At 42.7% G+C, this 5,695-nt stretch overlaps 1 non-coding gene across 1 annotated transcript; it reads right to left on the bottom strand.

Annotated features, from left to right (window-relative positions):
• Nucleotides 1–3,056: 3,056 nt before the first annotated feature.
• Trnat-ugu lies at nt 3,057–3,130 on the bottom strand. Its single transcript has one exon. It is a non-coding gene; the product is annotated as a tRNA-Thr (tRNA).
• Between the last annotated feature and the right edge of the window lie 2,565 nt (nt 3,131–5,695).

Genomic DNA, 5,695 nt, shown 5'->3' with positions numbered 1-5,695 from the left:
TCTTAGATAAGGAAACAGTGCTGACAAAATGCTTGCAGTCCAGAGAAGATACTGTTTGGGAAGCATATAGGAAAGTAATGGAACTCCAAGAGGCTACGCATCAAGCTGTGAGAGGTCAGCTAGGGATAAACTTGCTGCCGCAAGATCAGAATTTAGAGTGTGGAAGGGAAGTGCAGAAGGAATTACTGCCGGAGTTGGGGCTGTTTTATAACCCGTTCATAAATACTTACCTTTTTATGTCACAGGCAGCCACAGTATCGATGGGAACTGATGGCGTGAAAGTTTACATTTCCATTTCTATACCAGTAGCAGGGAAACGAGCACGTTAGAGTGCTACACACTTCACGCGTTTCCTGTCAACTAGAGGATATTCGTGAAATTTGTAAGAGTGAAAACGCAGCGACTGTTATTAATTTCAAAAGACAGGGGAAGATATGTAGAAATGGAGGAAGCTAAGTTACAGAAATGCTACTGAGGGGAAATCAGAATCTGTCCGAATATGCTAATAAGAAAGGGGCAGAATTCCTACGCATTGAAATTACTAATGGGACAAAAAGAGGTAAGAGAATGCAATAAAGAAGTGATCGAGGCAGAATTGTTCTTTCAGAAGGTCGAGGCCCATTGATTGTTCGCTACTTTTTTTCAAAATGGCAGTAGTGGGTAGTAGTGCTGAGTTGGGGAAACTTGCTTCGGCAAAGATGCTAGAATGAAGTAGGACTGGTTTGTTATTAAATGGAACAGCGTGCAAGATAAAGGGACTTACTTTCCTTATTCCCGTCGCGGTTTCTGAGATAACTCACCTGAATATTTAGCAGCCTCGTTTGCATTTGCCAGAGGAACCCAGGGAAGTGCTGCCTGCCATAAATCTAACCAGCTTAAATCAAACTCTAGTGCCAGAATTAATACAATCAATAAACATGCTTCTGAACCACCAGGAGGGACGAGTTTTCCTGGAAACCTTAGTGCAGCATATAAATTTATAGCAGAAAATTCAGTACCAGAAAGAGACAACATTATTGCTTCCCATACCAACCACTACAGTGTCACTTATTCTGCTGAGCTTTGTCTTTGATTTGGTGTATAGAAGGTGAAGCATAAGATTGAGATCAAATCCATCCGTTGTTTGGATTCCAGTGGATTGGATATCTCGAGCGTAAAAGAACCAGGTGGAAGATGAATGCACGAGGGGGTAGTATAAAGAATTATCGAGTCATTTTGAGTTGTATGTTTGGAATATAATGTTAGAAGCTATTGTGCAAGAAGGTTAGTAATGAAATAAGTTACGTGGTGCTTGAGTTAAGGAGCAGGGCAAGGGGCCCTATAAAAATTTGTAAGATTAAGTGATAGGGTTAAGGAAACCAATTGTTACAATGCCGCGCGGGATTAGCCGAGCGGTCTCAGACACTGCAGTCATGGACTGTGCGGCTGATCCCGGCGGAAGTTCGAGTCCTCCCTCGGGCATGGGTGTGTGTGTTTAGCCTTAGGATAATTTAGGTTTAGTAGTGTGTAAGCTTAGGGACTGATGACCTTATCAGTTAAGTCCCATGAGATTTCACATACATTTGAACATTTGAACAATTGTTACAATAATTCTTATGAGGCAAAACAATGCCAGAAGGGCCAACCGCCAGAAACTGTAGCGTAGTAAATAGTTCAGTTGGGTTCACCGGAGTGACCAGGTCTAGCAACAGCAGATATTGCAATATGCCAGCGGAAGGACGAAAGCCTTTCCTCACTTGCCATCCCACATGTGTCTAGAGTAGGTGCCTTAAGTCCTTTACGAACGTGCTATAAGAACTGTAAGTGTTCAGCCATTAAAGTACTAAAATATTATCATCTCAGTACCAAAGCCCACACCACGAGCCTAGGACACCTGGAGCAGCACTTTGAGCGACATCGCAGAATGCAATACAGGGCCCACTGTTCGAGCACAGGTCGAAGCAGCCTGCCCTGAGCAGCCGTCATTGGAGCAGAGAGCCACCCACTTGCTGGAGGGAGGTCATGGCCTCCTCTGCGATACTGTCGGCTGCGACGTCATGCTGTCAACACGGTCACAGATAGAGACGTTGCTGACTGTGGCATTCAAGTGACAGTCAAGTGACGCCACACTCGGCTCTACTCTTTGAGCTCTCAGTAACGCCAGACATGTATTGTTTCACATGTGCGGCAACACGACACCTCTATCGGGCTATTCCTGATGTACCACGGCCAAGGACTGGAATAATTAATAAGAGGTTAATTAAACAAATCTACTGTTGTCCTGACGTTCCATTTCACTCTCCACAGGCGACAGTATATGAGTCTTTTAACATATAGTAAGAAATGAAAGGGAGACCTATATTTCAATACAATCATAGACATATCCCAAACAGTATAAACCACTTGCTTCAATTACTATGCTACGGAAGAGTGGCTTCATTGTGAAACATGTCGGAAAAGCAAAACAGAACAGACTCGAAGCATTTGAGACGTTGTGCTACAGATGAATGAATGTTGAAAATTGAGTGGCCTGATAAGGTAAGGAATGAGGAGGCTCTGCACAGAATCAGAGAGGAAAAGAATATGACATCAGGGAATGACTTCCGTGGTACTAGAGGGAGCCGTAGAGCGAAAAAACTGCGGCGGAGGGCAGAGATTGGAATACATCCAGCAAATAGCTGAGGACGTAAATTAGAATGGCTAATCTGAGATGAAGAGTTTGGCACAGGAGAGGAATTCGTGGCGGGATGCGTCAAACCAGTCAGAAAGTTGATGACTCAAAAACATAATAATTAACATTTTTTTTTTATTTAAAAATAACGTTGGAATACAGATCTATTAGACATAAGCCCACCATATGTACATTTGTCGACTTCAAGAATGCGTATGACTCAGTCGACCGTAAATCCCTTGTCAACGCTCTAATAGAAATGTATGAAGACAGTAGCTGTTTTCGAAAGAACAGAATACTGCTGATGACCGTGCAGCTTTTCCCTGAAATAAATGATGACTAACTGTAATCCTCAGCTGCCGAAAGGTGTTGTTGATATACCTCGATGGGGATAGCTGAAAATGTGTGCCCCGACCGGGACTCGAACCCGGGATCTCCTGCTTACAAGGCAGACGCTCTATCCATCTGAGCCACCGAGGACACAGATGAATAGGGCGACTGCAAGGACTTATCCCTTGCACGCCTCCCGTGAGACTCACATTCCCAACTGTCCACAATTCTACATATATAATGTACCTCATAGACATTTGCCCATCCACTCATTACTCGCGCACCCTTTGGCGATTCCCGTAAGAGTTTGGGCAACCTGTGCGCATTCGCACAGACGAAGGTCAATGTCTGGGTAGCCTTTAACTATATATATGAAGACAGTAACTGTTCTCGAAAGACATAGTAGGTTCGGGAGCCTGGTAAAACAGGACAGGCGGCGAATTGTGACGCAACTAACATCAGGCTTTAATGCTGAGTAGAGTACAAATGTGTCTGAACACACAATGCATCCAGCATTCCTAACGATGGGCCTCCGCAGCCGAAGACCCATGCTTGTGCCACTCTTAGTACTAGACATTGGCAACTACGACTGAAATCGGCACCTGACCATCAGCTCTGGATGTTGGCCCAGTGGCAGTGTGTTTCATGATCTGACGAATCCCGATACCTTCTTCATTATGCCGATGGGATGACGCGAATCTGTCGTCTTCCAGGCGAACAGTTCCTTAACACCTGCACTGTAGGACGGAATAAGCAACTAGTGGTGGCTCCGTTATGGTCTGGGAAACATTCACGTTGGCATTCATGCATCTAGTGGGGCTCGTGCAAGGCACCATGATAGGCAAGGAGTATCATACAGTGGCATTTTGTAGCAAGATAATGCGTCATTCCAGTGGAGTGATGGAGTGGTTTGAGGAACGCAGTGGCGAGTTCCAGTTAATCTGCTGGCTCCCAGATCGCCATATCCGAACCCGATCGAAAACACCTGGGATATGATTGAATGTAGCGTCAGAATTCATCACTCCTCTCCCCAGAATTTACTTGGAGTAGGTGATTTGTGTGTGTGATACAATCAGGTAAGTTTTGGCACATTTCGTTTTGCATATGGTGTAACCTCTCCACCACATTTGTTTCTTTATGAAATTTAGCCCAACTTTACCTCACATTCTATAAAATTCTGGAACTATGTATCCAAAAACATGCAATTTAAACTCAAATGCTAACCTTTGACTAAACAGAACCTAATTTGAATTTATCTGTAACTTGTCTGAATACAACTTATCTATGTTAAATGCGCAACTGAAGTAACACAATTGTCTATCCCTAATCAAAATTTCTACTTAAATTGCGACTTGACAACATTGTTGCAGATTTCTCGAAAGCACAGCAGCAAACAGCTGTCAGTCAGTCTCCAAGCTAGATTTATAAATGTAAGTAAAATTTCCTACTATTATTACATAGCACATGCGGTAATGCGTAACGGTAACCAGCGGGGTGGTGAGAGTAACTATTCCTATAAAATCATATTCGAAGGCAATGATTTTAATATGAAGTACATATTCAGAATGACAGACTAAAACTTCACGTGATCTTCACAAACAACGTATGTCAGGACGGTACAATGTTTAACAAAGAGAATGATTTTAAAAGAGTACAATGTTAGCAGATAATTTCTAAGAAAACCAAACAGTTTAATCAATTAATAAGTTAGTGCATTCCTCAGGGAAGTGGGGCGGTGTTTCTCTCAGCTCTGAGTAAGTGAACCACGTTAACTAGCTCCCAATAATCATTTCTATAAATTACGTGCGCAGTGCTGCAGACTTATCGCAGACTGCTTCTCTTCAAAAAATAATAACATTAATCAAGATTTTTATCTCTTTTGCTTTCCAATATATACATCATATTCGTCTTTGTTGCCTTTACAATAAATCCCTCCTCCTCTAACTGACAAAATCGCAAGTCAACAGAGCACTACAGAATGCGTCAATCACTTACCACACTTCTGCTAAGAATGTATCAGACTGAGCAGAGTCAAAGACTGTGTGTGCCACGAGAAGACCGAAGAATGTTTAATGATAGCGTTCTTGCTCTCTCTCTCTCTCTCTGCCGTGCACATCGGTGACACACAAAAATCGAAAGGACGTGACCCACTTAGAAAGATAACACCAGCGTTGTGTGTTGTAGATCATCTGCTGGTTAATTATTTTAAATTTTTTATCTCTACGCTCCTGAAGATGGTTCTATGCAGCCAAAACAGGTCATAACTTTAGAAATGTGTGCAACCTAGAAGAACAATAAAATTTGTCGACTGTCTTTACACAGTCTTATATTTACACCAGGCGGTTCTGACGTTAACCTGATGTATATGCGGTGGTATGTCACAGTGTACAGGAAATGCCTGAAGGGCAAAATGTGGTCGATTCGAAATTGATAGAAAGTTACAAAATAAAAACAAACGCAGCTGAGTGCAGAAAACAACATAAGAAAACAGACTTTATTCTGCATAATATGACATACAGCAGCTGCGGTTCCCAATTTTCAGCTCTTTGGAAGCAACAGGATAGTAGAAACATAGCAATGTGGATATCCAGGAGATACCGGTCTAGCAGACATTCGAGTAGGAGAGGATGTGTCTGATCAACGCTTTGCAGGTTAGGAGAAATGCTGGGCCGGCTGATGACGTGGAAGGCACCTTTTTTAAACTCCCTTTAATTT

This window comes from Schistocerca piceifrons, chromosome 4 (assembly GCF_021461385.2).
Source record: "Schistocerca piceifrons isolate TAMUIC-IGC-003096 chromosome 4, iqSchPice1.1, whole genome shotgun sequence".
Lineage (NCBI taxonomy): Eukaryota > Metazoa > Arthropoda > Insecta > Orthoptera > Acrididae > Schistocerca > Schistocerca piceifrons.
This window is presented reverse-complemented; position numbering and strand designations above follow the sequence as displayed.